The 20,777-nt window shown below is 40.2% G+C and overlaps 1 pseudogene; it reads left to right on the forward strand.

Moving 5' to 3' along the window:
- Nucleotides 1–7,292: 7,292 nt before the first annotated feature.
- LOC121480125 lies at nt 7,293–12,953 on the forward strand (annotated as a pseudogene).
- The last annotated feature ends 7,824 nt before the right edge of the window (nt 12,954–20,777 follow it).

Genomic DNA, 20,777 nt, shown 5'->3' on the forward strand with positions numbered 1-20,777 from the left:
GTGAGCACGTTCTCTTCCTGTCTCCCTGTCCAGATCCTCTGCCTCTGCCTTCTCCTGTGCCAGGGAGAAGGTACGGGAAGGAAAGGTTACACTGCCCAAGACCACCAGCTGTCTGCAGAGGGGCAGAAAATACCTACTCATGGAGAGAGAACAGTGGGCTCTGGGGCTTCCAGAACAATTGCACAAAGTTCCCTTAAAAAGCGGAGGAAGTTTAAAACTTTATTTTTCCCCCAAATTTCTAGAAAATATCTTCACTGGCCCAGTCACCTGTAAGATTTTGCTTGTTGAATTATTTTGTGAATAGGAAACACATGCTGTGTTACAGTGTTACAGTAAAAGGGTACGGAGTGAGAAACAATCTTCCTCCTGCCTCAGTCCCCAGCCACACAGTTTTCTGGCATTATCCTTCTTCTTATTTTTTTTTTTTTTAGATTTTTAAAAATTTATTTATTCATGAGAGACACAGAGAGAGAGAGAGACAGAGATAGACAGAGGGAGAAGCAGGCTCCCTATGGGGAGCCTGATGTGGGACTCTATCTCAGGACCTGGGATCACGCCGAGCCAAAGGCAGACACTCAACCACTGAGCCACCCAGGGGCCCTCTGACATTACCCCTCAAAAGGAATTTTGATCAGCTATAGATTTATGTATGTGTGCATATTTGAATTCATACATGAAATTCAAATTTACTTGGGTATCTTGTATTTTCTCTGGCAATCCTATCCTGGGTGTCACTGTTTCTAGACCCCTCTGGAACAGAGCTAGACTATACAGATATATAAAATACATATAATTATGATATAATATATAAGTGTGTATTATAATATATACATAGTATATAACATAAATAATATAAATAATATATGAAAATATATTAACTCATGTTTCTACACATATCTATTATTTCTGTATTATAATAAGTAATTGTAATCTATTATAATAAGTATGTATTAATCCATGTTTATACATATAACTATTATTATTTCTATATCTGTCTTTGCAAATACATGTATCATATATATCACACATCAGCATGAAATCATATTTAACTTTAAATATAATTTCATTTCTAGGGGCACCTGGATGGCTCAGTGGTTGAGCATCTGCCCTTGATTCAGGTCATGATCCTGGGGTCCTGGGATCAAGTACTGTGAGGGGCTCCCCACAGGGAGCCTGCTTCTCCCTCTGCCTATGTCTCTGTCTCTCTCTGCGTGTCTCTCATGAATAAATAAAATCTTAAAAATATATATAATCCAATTTCTAAATTTTAATTTATAAAATACATATTTCAGTCAAATATTTAATATATTTAAAGTTAAACATAGGACGCCTGGGTGGCTCGGTGGTTAAGCATGTGCTTTTGGCTCAGGGTGTGATCCTGGGGTCCAGGGACCAAATCCCGCATTGGCCCTGCATGGAGCCTGCTTCTCCCTCTGCCTGCGTCTCTGCCTCTCTCTCTCTGTGTCTCATGAATAAATAAATAAAATCTTTAAAAATAAATAAAGTTAAACATGATCTCATACTGATGGATGCTATATGTGTTTACATTGGTGTCCATGACTCTCATCTAGGAACATAGGTTCTACTGGTTTCTTCCACTGGTTTCCTTTGCTTATCTGTAACTTCCCTCTCTGATAGTGGGAAACCTGGCCCCCAGTATCCACCACTCATTTAGTTGGTTTGTCCATTATTACTTACATTACCTGTAAAGCAGTTTCAGAATTATTAACTCATAATCCCTCGAGGAATGGATTTACTAACTGGAGAACAATGTTTGGATATAGTGTCTTTGGTCATTAGCCTTGCAATTCCAAATCCAGACAGTGGTTTCCAAAGTTGCTGAGGTGAGCTCCTTCTGCCCCGTCCCCTTCATGGTGTTCTGTTATACATTTCTAATACAGTTAGAATTCATCTGTCAAAGTCTGAATACCACCTTGGGATCCCCCAACATTCTGGTGGATTTTCTTTTCTAAGATTTATTTATTTATTTGAGAGACAGAGAGCATGAACAGGAGAGGGGGAGCCAGAGAGAGAAGCCGACTCCCCAATGACCATGGAGCCTGATGCGGGGCTTGATTCCAGAACCCTGAGATTATGATCCAAGCCAAAGGCAGATGCTTACCTGACTGAACCATCCCCTCTGGTGGATTTTTTTTTTTAATGTATACATTGCAGTTTACTCTTTGTGGTGTATAGTTCTACGGATTTTGACAAATTCAGAGTCATTTATCTACCATCCCAGAATCACACAGAACCATTCAACAGTCTAAAAATTCCTCCAAGAATCCTCTTTGTAGTCAACCACAGCTCCCCTCCACCAACCTCTGTTGGCATATGTTTTTTTTATTCCCATAGTATTGCCTTTCCTAGGGTGATTATGCATGATTCTCTGTGAAGAAATGAAATTATTTTGGTTCAATTAAAATTACCATGCTTCTTTTATGATAAATGTATTAATATAGGATAAAGATGATACCATATTAATAAGGAAATGGTTCTTGCCATCGAAGTGTTCATTCTTTTGTGAGGACACAAATACATACACCCTTTATGCCACTGACTGGTCATTGTGAAAAGTGCCAAATAAGAAGTATACAATGTATACTTCTCTCAATGTGATGAGAATTTAAGGAAAGAGAACTTTAAAATATTTATTAGATGTTAAATCCTTGTTATACATTTATATTCTTGGCTTAATAAAAGCTATACCACTTGATGAAAAATATTGAGAAGTATTCTAATTAAGGATAAGTTGGCCTTACAGAATATATTAAAATAAATTAGCTTAATTGTGACAAGATGAATTTATTTCTGCCCAATAATGTTGATACAATGCAGTTTTGTTTAGTGCCTATACAAAGTTTCTAAATAAAATAAATCTATCTCTATGTTTTTTCTTGAGAACTATTTTAGCTGCTTGCTAAGATCCTCTTTATGTCTTGTTTCACCTGGTATAGTGCTTCATGTAATCATTAGGGTAATCACCACCTCACCAACACAGAATAGCAAGCTCTGAACAAAATGGAGAATAAAAGAATGTGGCCTCAAATTTTAGAAATCCAGGCATTTTAATGTATCCACTAACCTGCGTGTTGATGCATTCACTCAACCAACAAACATCCACTGGGAAAATTTTAGGGGCTAAATATTATGCTATAAATTGAAAATATAGTAATAATGGAGCTTAGAATCTACTAACAAAGACTTACAAAGAAACCAAAATCAGAGACTGTAATGTATTTTAGGAAAAATATGGTCAAGGAGCATAAAACTTAGTTGTAAACCAGATCACACTTCCTAAAGCAGAGGGCAAGAGAGTTAAATCTTGAGTTATGCTCTTCATCATGAATGTGACTTCCAAGATTCGATGGTTTGCTTTCACTAAACAAATGTTTATTCAGCAACTCTAGACACTACTTGGACTGTTAAGACAAGGGAAGAAAACACTAGAGAGAATGCTTTGGTTTTGGATTATGAAGTATGCCTCAGAATGTAAACTTATTTTCCTCCCTCACTATTCCTTGCTCTATTTGACAAACTAATGAGCAGACGAGAGTCATTGAAAACTAGTAATTAAGTATATAAACATTTAAGAATGCTGTTCAAGTGTTTAAACATCCTTGAGAGCCCTTACATAGGTCAAACATGCCCCTAGTCTTCCCCTTTACATCATAAATTCTCCTGGCAAACTTCGTTTTTATGTGCGATTTCAAGGTGAGATTCAGATCAGCATACACACAAAAAACAAGTGGATGGGACTGAATGCCTGAAGTTGTATTTTAAGTGGAAAGATACTAAGAGTGTTTGATGCCCCATTTTTGGTCATATTTGATCTCCTATGTTGCACATAACCAAAAATGTTAAATTAAAAAAAATGTTTATTTCATTTTTATATTTGGTCATAAATATTCTAATCTTTTATTCAAATAACAGAATTTTCCCTCCTCATATTAAGGAAAAAAGAGGAGGAAAAATGATGTCAGGTCAAAGGGCTTTAAGAAAAACACCAAAATGTCCATAATTGTTATCTTACGGTTGTGGGATTGTTGGTCATTTCATTGTCTTGTATTATTTTTTGTTATTTTCCTAGTGCTCTCTGATTATCATGCTTGCTTTTTTAATAAGAACTTGAAATAAAATTACAAAGACCTTAAGACAGTAGCCTGAAATCTGGGTGGTGCTTTCAAGAACATTAATACTTAACAGAGTAAACATTTTTGTAAGCAGTGTGATTTGGTCAGTGTTTCATGTTGGCTGTACATAGCTCCTGAATCAGAGAGCCTAGGTAATGAGAAAAATATCACAAGACTGCACAGCAAGAGTAAGCGAAGGCCAATGAGATAGAGAGGCTTGTAGAGAACGAATAGTCTAGAAACAGAGTTATCTACTAGTGGAAAGAGAACTGGAAGCAGAAAGGGCAGAAACCAAGAGAAGTTGGGTCATCCCAAGAGCAGAGCCTTGCTTAGAAAGCAACAGACATCTACTCTTAAGGGACAAGGTAACAAGATTAATAGAGCTGCTTCTTATCAGAATAGCTTTTTAGTGCTCACTGAGACCTGTGTGTCCTGTTCCCGGCTCTGTGGCTGATGAGATTATTTTGTTCTTTCTCTGCTTTGCATATGTTCTTGCAACACAAAGGACAGCCTGAGAACGTATCTGCTCCTTGCAATTTACAAGAAGCTAACTGGCATAGACAAATATTCAGATTGAATCCAATAAAAAAAAAATGTTCTTTAAAACAGTGATAAACAGCCTGGAACATAAATTTTTCTCTGTGTTTATAGTTATGTCCTTAGGACTGAGCACTGGAACAAAAATTGATAGGTCAAAGGGTAAAGAACTTTTTGACTAGCTTTTCAAAAACTGCTTTGATTACGATTGAGATTGATTATCTTTGTATGACTTTTGTATCTTAATTTTTTTATTTTGTGCATTATCTGTTTATGTTCTGTGTCAATACGGCTGATACTATATTTCAGCACTTTGGAGGGCCCAATCTCCATTTGCAACATGTTTCTTCCTTAATTGACTCCACAATGGAGGAGACAAAAGCTGAATTTTGATTTCCACCTTCCCTTGTTGACATGAGAAATAAGTCTTTTGGCACATTCTCCAAATTCTGCCAGCAGATACAGCAGTCATTTTGAAACCAGAAACCTAAAAGCTACATGCTAAGAAAGTGAAAGCCAAAAGGGTTAATTAATTGGTGATGTTTGGAGTCAATAGATCAGCTTGGAGTTATTCCTATGGGATTTCTTGTTATCTGAGTAAAACAGTTCCTTCACCTGTTATGCCACCATGAGAGATTTTTCTGTTCTTGTAGCTAAATAGGACTTGACTCATATCCAGTTTTTCATGACTTGGTCTGTATGATGAGTATCTATCATGTCTGTTGCAAATATTTTCCCCGTTGGTTATCATTTTGATATGGAAGAGCTTGCTTGGTTCTTTGGTTCTTGTCTCACGGAGTCAAAGAATGAATCTCCTGGAGGACAGAGGGAGCAAAGCAATAGAAACTTATTAAGCAGAGAAAGCTCTCAAAAGTGAGAGGAGTCCACTGAGGGTTTTCATGGTCTGTCTTTTATAGAAAGCTGACCAGGGAACTTGGAAAATTTCTTGTCAATATCAGGGTGGATTTGTAAGTTTCATGTCTATGTTTAGAACAAACATGGTGGACTTGCAACAAATAAGATGTTTCTTTGTAAATATCATGAGCACAAACAAGGTGTTCCCTTCTCTCTGGTTACCATCTCCTCCATAATATTTCTCTACATCTGGGGTTTCTGTGAGCCTAGTAGCCATTAAAGAGGAATTCTCCCTAACATTTTGGAGCTAGGAAGTCAGGTTTATTTTTGTTTTTACTGTCTTATCTCGGTTTCCTTGGGATGGAGAAGAGCCCGACTTTGGGGCCTTTCCCTTATCTTTCCCTGCCTAGCCCCATCTGCCCCTAACTCATTCCTACATCACTTTAGCTTGTGATGTTTTTCTTTTTTTTTTTTTAATTTTTATTTATTTATGATAGTCACAGAGAGAGAGAGAGAGAGAGGCAGAGACACAGGCAGAGGGAGACACAGGCTCCATGCACCGGGAGCCCGACGTGGGATTCGATCCGGGGTCTCCAGGATCGCGCCCTGGGCCAAAGGCAGGCGCCAAACCGCTGCGCCACCCAGGGATCCCTTGTGATGTTTTTCAATGCACAGATGGTTACATGTTTATGCTGTTAAATGTACTTATTTTTTTTTCTGTGATTTATTCCATTGAAAATCTGAGAAATGCAGTTGGATAAAAGTTTCGAAAGTTACTGAAGAAGTTATAAATAAAACATAGTCTATCAGTTGTAACAGAAAACAATGATGAATAAAAACAAAACATATATCTAAAGAGCTACAGTAACAGGTACATTTATAATAATGAAAATGGGTTGGGGATGCCTGGATGGCTCAGTGGTTAAGCGTCTGCCTTTGGCTCAGGGCCTGGTCCTGGGATCCCAGGATTGAGTCCCACATCGGGCTCCCTGCATAGAGCCTGCTTCTCCCTCTGCCTATGTCTCTGCTCTCTCTCTCTCTCTGTGTCTCTCATGAATAAATTAAATTAAATTAAATTAAATTAAATTAAATTAAATTAAAAAAAGAAAATGGGTTGAACTTCTTAAATTCTCCTATTAAAAGATAATACTTCTAGGCTGGTAAAGTATATACTTATGCATGCATACCCAAATACATACAATCATGCTGCTTACAAAACATACTCAAGCCAAAATGACACAAAAAAAATTGAAAGCAGATAGGCAAAGATATACTAAGGAATGAAAATACAAAGAAAGCAATAAGTAATACTGAAGAAAATATAGTGTAGGGGAAAAACAGTAAGTAGGCCCACACCACTATTTTATTGATAAAGCTGCACCATGATATGAGTCATGTGATTTATTAATAAACACAATATAGTTTTATACAGAACAAAATACAATAGAAACACTTGAAGAAAATTCCAGAAACACAATTATATTGGGACATTTTAACATGTTTTACTCTTTGACAGGTGGGATAAGCAATATATAATATATAGAGCTGAGTGATAATTAACATGTTTGATTTAATCAACACTATCAAAGTTATGTATGCTTCAAAACAATATGGATTAATTTTTAGTATGCCTGGAATATTTATAATAATTTAATGTTTTGTCAGAAGTTGGGGAGATCATAAATTGAGCAGATTATCTAATGTTCTCTCAATATAAAGCAAAAATAATTAATTTTAAAATTAAAATTTAAGCTTTTGGATTTTGGCATGGAGGAGGCAAAGGTATACTATCTTAGGCCTCCTCGCATTCGAGTTCATCCTACACGGGCTGCCTAAGTTCAACCCTGACGAGATCAAAGACATATACCTGTAGTGTACTAGTGGGGAAGCCAGTGCCACGTTTGCCCTGGCCCTCAAGACTGGCCCCCTGGGTCTGTCTCCAAAAGAGTTTGGTGATGACATTGCCAAGGCAACTGGTGATTCGAAGGGTCTAAGGATGACAATGAAGCTGACCACTCAGAACAGACAGGCCCAGACTGAAATGGTGCCTTCTGCCTCTGCCCTGATTATCAAAACTTTCCAGGAACCACCAAGAGACAGAAGCAGAAAACTATTAAGCACAGTGGAAATATCACTTTTGATGGGATTGTCAATATTGCCAGACAGATGTGGCACCGTTCTTTATTCAGAGAACTCTCTGGAAATATTAAAGAGATCCTGGGGACTGCCCAGTCTGTGGGCAGCAATGTTGAAGGCCACCACCCTCATGACGTCATAGATGACATCAGTAGTGCAGTGGAATGCCCCATTAGGTAAGAATTATGAAGGAAGACATTTCAATAAAGGATCATTTGACAACCAAAAATTTTTAAATTTAAATTTAAAATTTTCCCAAGTTATCTTTTAACTGAAAGAGGAAATCCAGTGCTTGTATATACTATATTTTGTGTATCCACTTATCAGTTGGTAGACACTTGGGTTATTTCTACTTTTTGACTACTATGAATAATGTTGCTATGAACATTTGTGCTCAAGTTTTGGTGTGAGCATATGTTTTCAATTATTTTGGGTGCATATCTAGGATTGGAATGGCTGGGTCATATGGTAATTATATGTTGAATGTTTTGAGGCACGGTTTTCCAAAGCAGCTGCACCATTTTACATTCCATTCAGCAGTGCATGAGGCCCCAATTTCTCTACATCCTCCCTAGGACTTGTTATTGGTCATCTTTTTGATTGTCATGTCCACTAAGTAAAGGTTACATGCAGCTCCCTTGATGCATGCATGCCTGAAAGAGCCATGTCTCTTAGCTAAGAGTTACATGCAAAATTCTGTGTGCCAATAGACCAATCCAATGGATGTTCAGAACTGCTTCGATGCTTAGAAACATTATCTCCTCACAGAAGATGAATATTAGTGTATTACCTCAATATTACTGAATATCATCTTGGGATAGAGAACTAAAGGGGCTAGAGAAACACCTCTTTATTGATTTCTGTATTTCTGTCCTCTGAAAGTTCTGAACTATGCTTAATTAAAAGAATCAAAGTTTCACTTTGCTTTCTGGCATATATATATATATATATATATATATATATATATATATAAAATTTTTTTTCTTTAGCCAATTTTTTTTTTCTTCATCCATCAATGTAGAGACACTTAGGGTTATTTCCATGTCTTGGCCATCGTGAATAATGCTATAGTGAACATGGGAGTACAGATTATCTCTTTGAGATCTTGTTTTTATTTCCTTTAGATATATACAAAGAAGTGGGAAAGCTAGTTTATGTAGTAGTTCTATTTTCAATTTCTTGAGGAACGTCCACACTGTTTTCCAGAGTGGCTGCACCAGTTTACATTCCCACCAACAGTGCACTAGGGTTCCCTTTCGTCCACAGTCTCACCAATACTTCTTATCTCTTGTCTCTCTGATGACAGCCATTCTAACCGGTGTGAAGTGATAGCTCATTGTGGTTTTGATTTGCTTTTGGTAGGGGTCCATTTGCACTTTGTTCCAAAAGGAGAATGGAATTGAAAAGATGTTCCAGGAGAGTTGGACACAATAGGCATCAAGACAAATATTGTCTTACTCTTGCTTTGTTTCTTGCAAAATCTCAGCTTTCATTTTAAATGATAAGTATGGCCTTTTATCTCATCATAGTGGTAAGATCTTAGGTTCAATCTTTGAGATAGAATTAAGAGTTCTTTTAACTTGCTGTGGCCTTGGGTCAGGAAATGTCAAATATCTCCACCATAATTCTCAAGCCCATGACAGACATCATTATGTATCATAACACACCACAGTGTGCCACCAAGTTCTACTTCTATCATAAAGTCCTTGACGGTATAGAGCTTCAAGAGCTACCATGAATTGATTAGAGTTGGAGTGAAGTGAAGCCTATACACCACCCTTGTTCTAAGAGCCATTCACATTGATCTGGTTTACCCAAGGATATTCTTCTTGGGACTCAGACTAGCTCATCACAGTTCAGAGCTAGTCCTAAAAGCTGAAGCCACAGCCCTTCAAAAAGTGTTACTTCTTTTCACTGTGCCCTCAATGCATGTGCACGATGCACACTTTTGTTTCTTTGATTTATTTTGAAAATGTATTAATATTTTAGGCTTGCTAAAATTTGAAGTGATTTTAAAACCCTAAGCCTTCACCATTTTGTAATGATAGAAAAGGCCGTAGAACACTTAGAAAAGGACACGTTTATTCCTATTGCCTCCACTAAATGTGAACTGTGGCAAATAATTCTGCTGACATCTCTCTACCATCTCTGGCTCCTGTCTTTTTTGTAGGCTGCTGTTTCTCTCTTACTGAGTTTCACCTGTCTGGAGTCACTGCTTCTGAGAGCAGTTCTGCTTTTGGCCAGCAATACCTGTCACAAGATTTTATAGCCTCAGTTTCCTTCAACTGTAAAAATACCTGGTCAACTAATACCTATTCCAGCCATAAAGATGAGATCCTCTTCATCTGATTATAAACTATAGCCATTTTATAATCTGCAAAATACTAGAACACTTGGTGGCGCACTACTGCCTCTGCAATCTATTCCCCCCCCCCCCTCCCCGGTTGATCTTCACCTATTCTTGGCCAGCTTTAACTACATTTCCCTTGAATAATATGAGGAAACTATGAGGCATGTTTTCTCAACATCAGCACTACTGACATGTGGAGCTGGGTAATTCCTTGTTATGGAGGACTGGTCATGTGCCTTGTAACATCTTTGGCCTCTACCCACTAGATACCACTTACTAACCCCAGGGCCACCCCTACCCAGTTATGATAACTAAAAACGTCCCCCAGTATTACCAAATGCTGCTGGGAAATAGGTGGCAAAATTACCCCTTATTGAAAACCATTGCTAAAAAGGAAATCTCAATGTTATATATAAAAGGGCTGTATACACTGTGAGTTTAGGAATTATTGTATTTTTATTTTTTTTAATTTTTTTTTTAAAGAGAAGAGCTGAGTAGTGTCCTTTTATTTATTTATTTTTTATTTATTTATGATAGTCACAGAGAGAGAGAGAGAGAGGCAGAGACACAGGCGGAGGAAGAAGCAGGCTCCATGCACCCGGAGCCTGATGTGGGATTCGATCCGGGGTCTCCAGGATCGCGCCCTGGGCCAAAGGCAGGCGCCAAACCGCTGCGCCACCCAGGGATCCCAATTATTGTATTTTTAAACACGTGTTTTTGTCAATGTGTTGTAGAAGAATATGAGATAAAGTACATGCAAAGAGTACAGCAGTGAAACTAAGGGGCATTCTACTTCACTGTATGAAATTTTCTTATGAGAAAGGACAGACTCTAAGGAAATCTTAAAAGAAGTTGTGACCTACAATATAGATCATCCCCTAACATAAAAAGTATCCTATATCTAACTCAGTGTCTCCACCTACCTTGAAATTGCTCAACAGTTTCAGAAGGACGCAGAAAGCATGGTATAGGGAAGTATTTACCATCAGGCATCAGGGTGACTTAGTCGGTTAAGCATCTGCCTTTGGTGCTGGGATTGAGCCCCACATCGGGCTCCCTGCTTTGGCAAGGAGCCTACTTCTCCCTCTTCCCCTGTCCCTCCCCCTGCTTGTTCTCTCTCTCTCTCTCTCTCTCATAAATAAATAAATAAATAAATAAATAAATAAATAAATAAAATATTTTTTTAAAAGGGAAATATTTACCACCAAGAGGAGTCAAGGGATAGATAATATGATTAACGAGAGTCTAGTTATTTGAGTTGCCATCAATAGCAATCCAGTTTACCTACTACTTGTTTTTACAGGGGTATTAAAAAGTAAACTGTGCACATGGGTAACATCTCAAACCATACAAAAGATATTCATTGAGAAGCGAAAGTCATCCTCACCCGAACCTTTAGTCTGTCTTTCCTGGAGCAACCACTGCTATCAATTTCTGGGTCACCAGGAGGGATTTTATGCCTGTGTGTGTGCTTTGCACACACGTGTGTAGGTGTCGGTGTAGGAGCTGCAATTCATATATTAATAATCCTGCAAGGACGAAAACAAAATCAACCTTTAGTGCAGTCACAGGAAAAAAAAAAAAGCCATTTTATCCAGTCATCCTGAAAAAGGGAAAAACTTAAGTACAAGGCATTTTTCCACCTGTTTGGTTTGCTTCTAATACGGTATTTGGTCAATTCTAACATGCTCACTGTCAACATTTCAGCATGCCTGGAATTGGAACGTTGTCTTGGATATTACCTTACATTTTATGAAACACAGAATTATTCTGATATTCAAGATTAGATAGCCTCAGAAAGTACATCATTCTTTTATCCAGAGATTGGTGGAGTAAATTATACTTTTAAATCTTCTGGGAGGGTGAAGGAAAAAGAGCCTGGCTCTCTGGCCCTGAGAAAACAGCCAGCTTCCGGGTGCAACTGGTGGAGATGTGCCCCCACCCACACTTAGGGGCCCTGATGGTGTCTGATTCTCTTTCGTTTGACGCCTTTCACCCATCACTTGAGTTTTCTGCACACTCTCCCTCCTGCCCAGGTGAAACAGGCAGTGTGGTAGGATAAAAAGAACTCTGATTTTAGAGTTAGGAATGCCTGGGTTACATTTCTGGGTCTGACACTTTTTTTTTCTCTTTCTTTTCTTTTTTAAGATTTTATCTATTTATTCATGAGAGACACTGAAATAGAGGCAGAGACATGGAGGGAGAAGCAGGCTCCCTGCAGGGAGCCCAATGCAGGACTCAATCCCAAACTCTGGGATCATACCCTGAACCAAAGGCAAAATGCTCAACCACTGAGCCACTTAGGCCTCCCAAGGGTCTGACACTTTCTATATGGTGCTGGGCAAGTTACCATCCTGAGCTGAGGTTTCCTCCTCTGTAAAACAGACATAATGATTGCTCCTTCTCAGGTAACCATTAAAGCTGCTAGCAGTGCGAATGCCAGAGAATTCCTTCCTTCTTTTTTGCCTGCTTGCCTGCCTTCCTTCCTTCCCTATCTATTATTTATCATATATCTATTGATTCATCCATCTATCCTTTCCCTTGTACCCGCCCTTGGAAGTCCCCAAGCCCTCCAGTCTCGTAGGGTCATCTTGCACTTTAAGATTTAATAAAAAAGGACTCACAATCCAGTCCCACTTAAGATGGAATACTCCATGTCCTTCCCAATATCTCTAGGAAGCCTTTGTAGGGACCTTTTGTCACTGCTCCCACTGAACTCTTTCCCTGGCCAGTCACATAGCAACTGAGTTGGTCAAGGTGCTCACAGCGTGACTGCTTTACAACTCACTTGCTATAAAAACTGCTGAGCCTTTGGGGTTTCACACAGGCAGCTCTACCCATTTTATGAGTGGCTGCCACCTGGGCACGTTACCGCCCCATGGGACCTAGGGGCAGGGAACCCCGTGGCCGTGCTGACGATCCTGCTGTTGGCTGTGCTGTGAGCCGTAGGCCGTCTTGGTCTCATCTGTTCAGTCTCATCCCTCCTTCTGTACCTATGAAGTGATGGCAGGCCTACATGCTGCGGGCTTACCTGTGTCGGGCTTACCTGTGTCCCTCGCAAGCCTGTTGCGCTTTGCCATCTGGGGCTTTTTCCTGATCCTTGGTTAAGTTACTTAACTTCCCTGTGCTCCAGTTTCTACTCTTGAAAATGGGGATAATAATAATAATAATAATAATAATGCTTAACTACTATTGTTTTGAGAATCAAATCAGTTAATATGAGTCAGGCATTTAGAACAAGGCCTGGCACATAATTATATTGAAACTAATGCCCTGTTGCTTAGCTCTGTTTTCTACCATTTCTCTGTTTTCTTGCCTTCTTTTTTTTTTTAATTTTTATTTATTTATGATAGTCACAGAGAGAAAGAGAGAGGGAGGCAGAGACACAGGCAGAGGGAGAAGCAAGCTCCATGCACCGGGAGCCCGACGTGGGATTAGATCCCGGGTCTCCAGGATCGCCCCTGGGCCAAAGGCAGGTGCCAAACCGCTGCGCCACTCAGGGATCCCTTTTCTTGCCTTCTTAAACTCAAAGATTCTTCTAAATTTTGCCTTCTAAAACTCAGAAATTCTACCTTTGTTTTGCAGAGAAATGTACTTTGTACTTTGTCCCACGGCGAGGTCACGAAGGCCATGCCTTGTGGGCCAATTTTTCCCAAACAAGATGCTTAAATGGTTTTCTTCCCTAATCAGAGTTTTTCCCCCAAAGTTCTTAAGTGAGAAATGTTTGTGTCCCTCTCTGCTACAAGAGGTGGTATTCAAATCATATAACAGCTGCTCTTGCAAGAGCACTGACCCATCAGAACTCTCTGGAAGGTAAATATACCAGCAGAAATCAAGCCTAGCTACAGTGATCTATGTATTCAGGGCCAAAACATATTTTTTGAAATACAAGAATTAATTAATTAATCTATTTTAAAGATATTATTTATTTATTCATGAGAGACACTGGGAGAGAGAGGCAGACATAGGCAGAGGAAGAAGCAGGGTCCCTAAAGGGAGCCAGATGTGGAACTTGATCCCAGGACCCCAGGATCACACCGTGAGCTGAAGGCAGATGCTCAACTATGGAGCCACCCAGGTGCCCCAAAATACTAGAATTTTAGTATTCTATTATATGTATGTTTTCCTTTTCCTGCCTCTAAGAGGCTGATGAGATATTAGCTAAGGGACTTTGTTGACCTAATTTGGGAAGAGGGGTGAATAGTGAGTGGAGATACAGAAGAAAAAAAAAAAAGCTTTGAGAAGGGGTAGATCTTTCTACATAAAATAGGAGCTGCGTGGGAGGAAACAAAAGATCCTGGGAACGAAAGGAGGCAGATGAGAAAGGAGAAGACATCTGTAGCGAAAAGCAAGGATGAGATTAGCGTTCCCAGCGAGAGGGGCTAAAAAAAAAAAAAAAAAAAAAAAAAGTGGGTTGCTCACAAGATGAATAAAAGTTTGGGAAAAGGAAGTGCCTAAGAAGAAGTTGTAGAAATTTTCACATGTGTTAGGTGATGCTGTTCTCTGGTTCCTGTCTCTTTAATAAACATCTAAATAAAAACTGTATTTTAAAAGATCATTTTGGGATGAAATTTGTTTCTTTTGCATGTGACACCAGGCTGAGGATGGTCCTAATGTCCAAATGTCTATTTTTACATAATATTCATGATATAAATATAATAATTTGAAGGATTTATATACATATTATATATAATATTTAAACCTCACACATATACACACACAATATAAAATATCTGCATATATACTGATACTATATCATTTGAGACACGCACTATTCAATGAGTCATACTCTATCAAACACACACGTGTATGTATGAAAGCATCGTACTTCAGGCAGGTCAAACACATGTGCAATTTTGTGTGGTTTGCTGAGACTCAAGTGAAAGTGAAAAAAGTCTCTCGGACATAAATTAAGAGGTTTGTATTTTTAAAGGGACTCCAAAATCAAGTTTGTGGGTGACTGTGGCTCTCTGGTGCTCATTCTAGCAAAGGAGGAAGGCAGATCATTGCATAAAGGTATGAAAACCCAGTGGCTGCACAGATGAGGAAGGATAGTAAGTAATAGGGCAGAGCCAGTCAGTTGCCAGAGCAAGGGGGGTGCACAGAGTGAGGGGGCTCTGTGTGGAGCAGGCTTTACTTGTGCCAGTGACACTTTCTGTCGCCTTCCGTTGGGTGTGTTTATCCCTGCATCATGGGCAGCTCTTCACCGTACACACATAGACCAAAGACTTTTGTAGATGGATAGGACTACACTGAAGATTTAGGAAGTCAGAGAATATGTCATGTCACATTTGCGGTGTGCATCTTCCTTGACTTCTTTCGGCCTCGATCTCCTCTGCTTATTAACCTCCTTGCTCCTTCACTGCAAGGGGCAAACAAATTCCTTCCTTGGACGTAGAGGTTTGGAAACCAACTTTTGTTAGAACATGTCCATAGGAGCTCAGTCTTCAACTCCTCGGGGCGATTTAAGGGCTTTCTTCCCATCGAATTCCTCCCTGAGATGCAATTCTTACAAAGAAAAGTTTTTTCATCACTTCCGTAATTAATTGTGCAATGAATATTTTTTTCTTGTAGTGGGGTAATTTTTGGATAATTAAAGTTAGGTTTTTTAGACCTAGAGATTCAGGGATGATACAGGCTGAAGAACTAAATGCTTAACTTTTAAGCTCTTGAAAATAATTTTGAAAAGTCCACAACAGAGAAAAAGGTCTTTCAGGGCAAGGCACGTGAGAGAGAAACGTAGTTTTTTTAAATCCCCAAAGCCTGGCTTGAAAAATCCAGAATGAACCCTTAGAGGACCAAGTACAGAATATTTATACCATAACCACAGAGAAGAGTAGGTGATGTCATAAAGCCATGTCCAGCTCTGGAAGATAGAGTTTGGCCAGCCCAAGGGAAAGCAAGGGTTGTGGGGGATGTGCCTAGGGCTCCGTCACCCATGGGGCCTGGCGCTGCCACTCCTTCCCAAAAGGCCAAGTCTCTAGGAGAGGCCGAATAAGCTTAAAATACGTTTGAGGCCTTCCAGAGCCAATAGAACCATTGCCTGACTTGGCCGACAACCTGAGTGACTCAACCCCCACAGCACCTTTACCTCTGCCTGAGAACCACGAGGATTGAGGATCGGGGCTGGGGCGGGCTGTAAGGGCTCTGGGGGCCTCTCACAGAGTCTCTTTCACACCAGCATGACGCCAGGGAAGGAGCTGGCATTGCCAGGCTCCCTGGGAGGGAGTGGGACAAGCTGAGGGCACCAGATGCGTCTTTGTGGTTAGGACAAGGATGATACAGAATTGAGATGTGACCACCAGGTTCCAAGGCAGGGATCAGCAGGGACAAAGAGCTGTGCCCAAGGCCTGAAGGAATGAGTTATAAAGGTCAGCACGGACAGAGACATCTGTGGTCTGAACACCCACATGCCCACCCCTAATGCCACAGTTTCACACAGGCACCCCTCAAACTCAGAGGCCAACCAGGAGCAAAAACAAAACAAAACAAAACAAAACAAAACAAAACTAGAACAATAGGGTTGGAGGGTTCATTTGAGTTACTCAGAAGAGAATGAGCTTTAAGCAGAGTAAGTTATCAGGATACAAGTAAAAGGGAGGCTCATGAGCTAAGCTGGAATCAGTTATAGAGAAATCATTAAAATGTGTATGTAAGCCATCGCGTGATTATGCTAGGTTTGCACTCCCAAATCTTTTGGGAGAATTACCTGGCAGCAGCTACTAAAATTAAAAATGCACATGCCTTTTAACACAGCAATCTCAATTTTAGGATTCTATCCTTTAATAAGCAAAAGAATCAGAATGCAAAGGAGATGTGTATAAATATTTGACAATATTAATAATGTAAAAAAACTGGAAATAGCTTGGTAAATATCTAACAGTGAGGATGGGGTAAAAAACATTTCATATCCAAAGCCTGAAATATTTTGTAGCAATTAATATGTCGATATATATTATTTTTAAAAGATGTTATTTATTTATTTGAGAGAGAGAGAGCACGATGGGGTGGGGGTGGAGGCAAGGAAGAAGCAGACTCCCCACTGTGTAGGGAGCCAGACACCCGGCCTTGATCTCAGGATCCTGGTATCATGATCTGAACTTAAAGCAAACGCTTAACCAACTGAGTCACCCAGGTGCCCCATTTACATTATTTTTTAAAAAGCAAGTTATAGAGCACCTGGGTGGTTCAGTTGGTTAAGTGTCTGCCTTTGGCTCAGGTTATGATCCCAGAGTCCTGGAATCAAGCCCCACATCAGGTTCCCAGCCGAGTGGAGAGCCTGCTTCTCTCTTTCCCTCTAACCTCCTCCCTGCTTGCTCTCTGTCTCTTTCTCTCTCTCTCTTTCAAATAAATAAATAAAATTTTTAAAAAAGCAAGTTATAATGTGAGTGTATACTATCTTATTTTTTAAGAAAAAATGGGGTCTTTATGTATATATGTAATTATAAAAATGGAAAATGATACATCAAACTGTTAACAATAGCTTTTTAATGAGTAGTTTTGAAGAAGGAAGGAGAGAATACTTATTTTTTTATGTACTTCGATATTGTTTGACTTGAAACAAGGAGCATATTCTAATTTTCTAATATATTTTAAGCAAGAAAACAAAAATGTGAAAAGAAAAAAATAGATATGAGAAGGGAAAAAAGCCCTCAGTGAAGCACTGAATTTCAAATTATACTTTCAAAAGTGTCCATAAACAAGTGCATATCATTCTGAAAGTTTAGACTTTCACTTCTCCTGCCTGCCTTCCCTTCACTCAGCACCTCTGGTAAAAGTGATGAAATATAGTGAAATGGCTGGGGGGTGGGGTGGAGAAGCGGGATAGTGCCTTAAATCATTCACGTTTGTGGATTATCCTGAAGAATTAAGGTTTGATCTTGACTGCTTCTGAATCCTAATATTTAAGTCCCACTTTCAGCCTGGGGGAGTGGACTGATACCCCTTTACTCTGAGCATGCCTTTACTGCCCCTCCCCACTCTCTCTGTACACTGTGCCCACACATTTTCCTGTTTCCCGTACAACCCACATTCACATGCCCAGATCTCCTTGTCTCTGACCTGATCATTTCTTATTGCTGCCTACCTTCAGGCTTCCTCATTCCCCTGCCTCAGGGTCCTCTTTTGTTTTTGAGACATGTGAGACCTGGAGCACCAGGCTGGCTCAGTCAGCAGAACATGTGACTCTTGATCTCAGGGTCATGAGTTTGAACCCCATGTTGGGTGTAGAGCTCACTTAAAAAGAGAGAGAGAGAATATATTGGACACTGTTACTTAATTGTGGGAGGCATTTACCTATTGGCTGGAGCACTGGTGGGGGTACCTAAAATCCAAACCAAGTTCCTTTTTTATTTTATTTATTTATTTATTTATTTGAAATATAGAGAAAGAGAGCATGAGCAGGGGAGGGACAGAGGGAGAGGGAGAAGCACACTCGCTATTGACCGGGGAGCCCAACTCAAGGCTTGATCCCAGGACCCTGGGATCATGACCTGAGCTGAAGGTAGACACCTAACCAACTGAGCCACCCAGGCACCTCCAAACCAAGTTCTACACTAACTTTTCTCAGGAAAATCCTTCACCCTGAGACAAGGAATAAAGGAAAGAGAGCAGGGCTAGCTGGGCTGGACAGTTTCTGAGAACAGTTCAAGTATGGAGTGTTCCAGGCTGTGTTCGAGTCGTCCATAACTGCTAATGACCTCAGCAAGGAGGGAGAGGAAAGGTGAACATTAAGAGGAGCCTGAGGAAAGATCAGAACCAGGACAGAACTCAAGGAGTCAATGGGATGGTTTGTCAAGCTAAAAAAAGGAAAGGAGAAGAACCAAGAAATAAGAGTATCAGCAGAGAGAGTCAGCAGTTAAACTGCTGTGTCCACCCTGGTCTTCTTTCTCGTGGTTCAGCGCACATCACTGAACTATGGACATGTTCTTAAAATTTCAGAGTCAAGAAGGATGAATGTATGGTTGGCTCCTAAAGGGGGGGTTTTCACAGGTGTGTCCAGATAAAAATCAACATGTGTGTATACTTGAGTATATTTTTTTCTGCTTCATGACTTAACTTAGGATAAAAAGTACAAGGTAAGCATTACATTTTTTTTCCAAAAGGATATTTAATATTCCAACAGTCATTCTGATCTACTTAAATCCAGGATCATTTTTGATGTGATGACAGGCAACAGGAAAAGTTGGTCTCTGTGATTTGGGGCCCCACCAAGTAGTTTAAGAATTAAGTAGATCCATGTTTTCTGGGCAAGATATTAGCAATTCATAGGCTGCCCTTGGCTTGAAGCAGGGCCAAATGAGGCAGGAGGCCGTGCAGTCCTTGGTGGACTTGGTACCACTGGGTTCCTTTTTAATAATGAAACCACCCTGAAGGCATTTAACTCACTTCAAGAATTGATGATGCAAAGCAAATGACCTATTTAATGCTTAATCCCCTGAGCGCTGACTTCTGCTCAGCATTCTGAAGCAGCCCAGAGGACCCGAACCAGACTACTCATGAGGAAGTAAGAAAACTACCCCCACCCACAACTTTGTTCCCCCACACAGAAGTGAGAGTAAGTTCAAAATTGGGTGGAAGTGCGTGGTGCCAAGGCCTTTGGCCCCTTCCTGCCTGTGTTAAGCAACTCAGGCACACACTACCAGTGTCCTGGCAAGAAACCCTAACTCTCACCACAGCAGGAGGAAGGCCAAAGAAGACCAGAACCTTCCAACAGAAGCTAAGTAGCAGAACTGGGAGGGAGAGAGAGAGAAGTGAGGCAATTGCCCTGGGCATCCCAGGCTGGTGACTCAGCACACCAGTAAAGAAGGAGCCAGCAATTCTGGAAAAGTTAGGGTTGATGCCACCGTGGGGGGGGGGGTAGTGTATGAGGGCAGAGGAAGAGGATAGGTGTACACGTCCAGAAAAAAAGGGCATGGTCCTGGGTGCAAAGACAGAGATAGAAGCCTTCTCCTCCAAGGAAATTCTGGTTCCTGTCCAGGCCTCTGGTTTATCTCTGTAAAAAAGAAGATGCCCAGAAGGTGGCAGCACCAGATAACTGGAGTAAAACTAGAGCCACTGCCACGCTACCGTTCATCCTTCACAGTTGGCCCTGTAACTTTCTTTGGTGGGAATTCATTTAGCTATTAGTGGCTATTTCCACAAGAAGGAGGAGGCATCCTCAGCACCTAGCACAATGCCTGACACATGCTGAGTCTATTTGTCAACCGAATGGATCAATGAATGAATGGAAGAATAAATACAAACATTTGGGGGTGGGGAGCACCTGGGTGGTTCAGTAGGTTAAGTGCACCTGACTCTTGGTTTTGGCTCAGGTCATAGTCTCAGGGTCATGAGATTGGCCCCGGGCTGGACTCCAGGCTGGTCATGAGCCTGCTTAAGATCCTCCCTCGCTGCCTCCACCCCGTCCGTGCTCCCCACTCACACACTCTCTCTCTCAAATACATAAATAAATGAATTTTGAAATCTCACCTCCACTAGACAAAAGTCAACTGAAGTGGCCCGGTCCCCCTGCCCATTCCTGCTATTATCATGTTAATTACAAATTTAATTAGTTTAAGTAATAATAATAAAGTATCGTACTTTAAATTAATTCTCTTTACCCTTTTGTTAACCTACACTCTTATTCTCTGCTTAATTTAATTTTCCCTATCTCTTCTGGAGACTTTTAAAAATCATAGGGGTTTAAAAAAAACCCTGAGATTAGAGATACAACAGCTAGAACTCCAGGTTAAAAGAATTCATCCATGTTTGGACATCAAGATGTC

The sequence above is a fragment of the Vulpes lagopus genome, chromosome 21 (assembly GCF_018345385.1).
Source record: "Vulpes lagopus strain Blue_001 chromosome 21, ASM1834538v1, whole genome shotgun sequence".
NCBI classification, from domain to species: Eukaryota; Metazoa; Chordata; class Mammalia; order Carnivora; family Canidae; genus Vulpes; species Vulpes lagopus.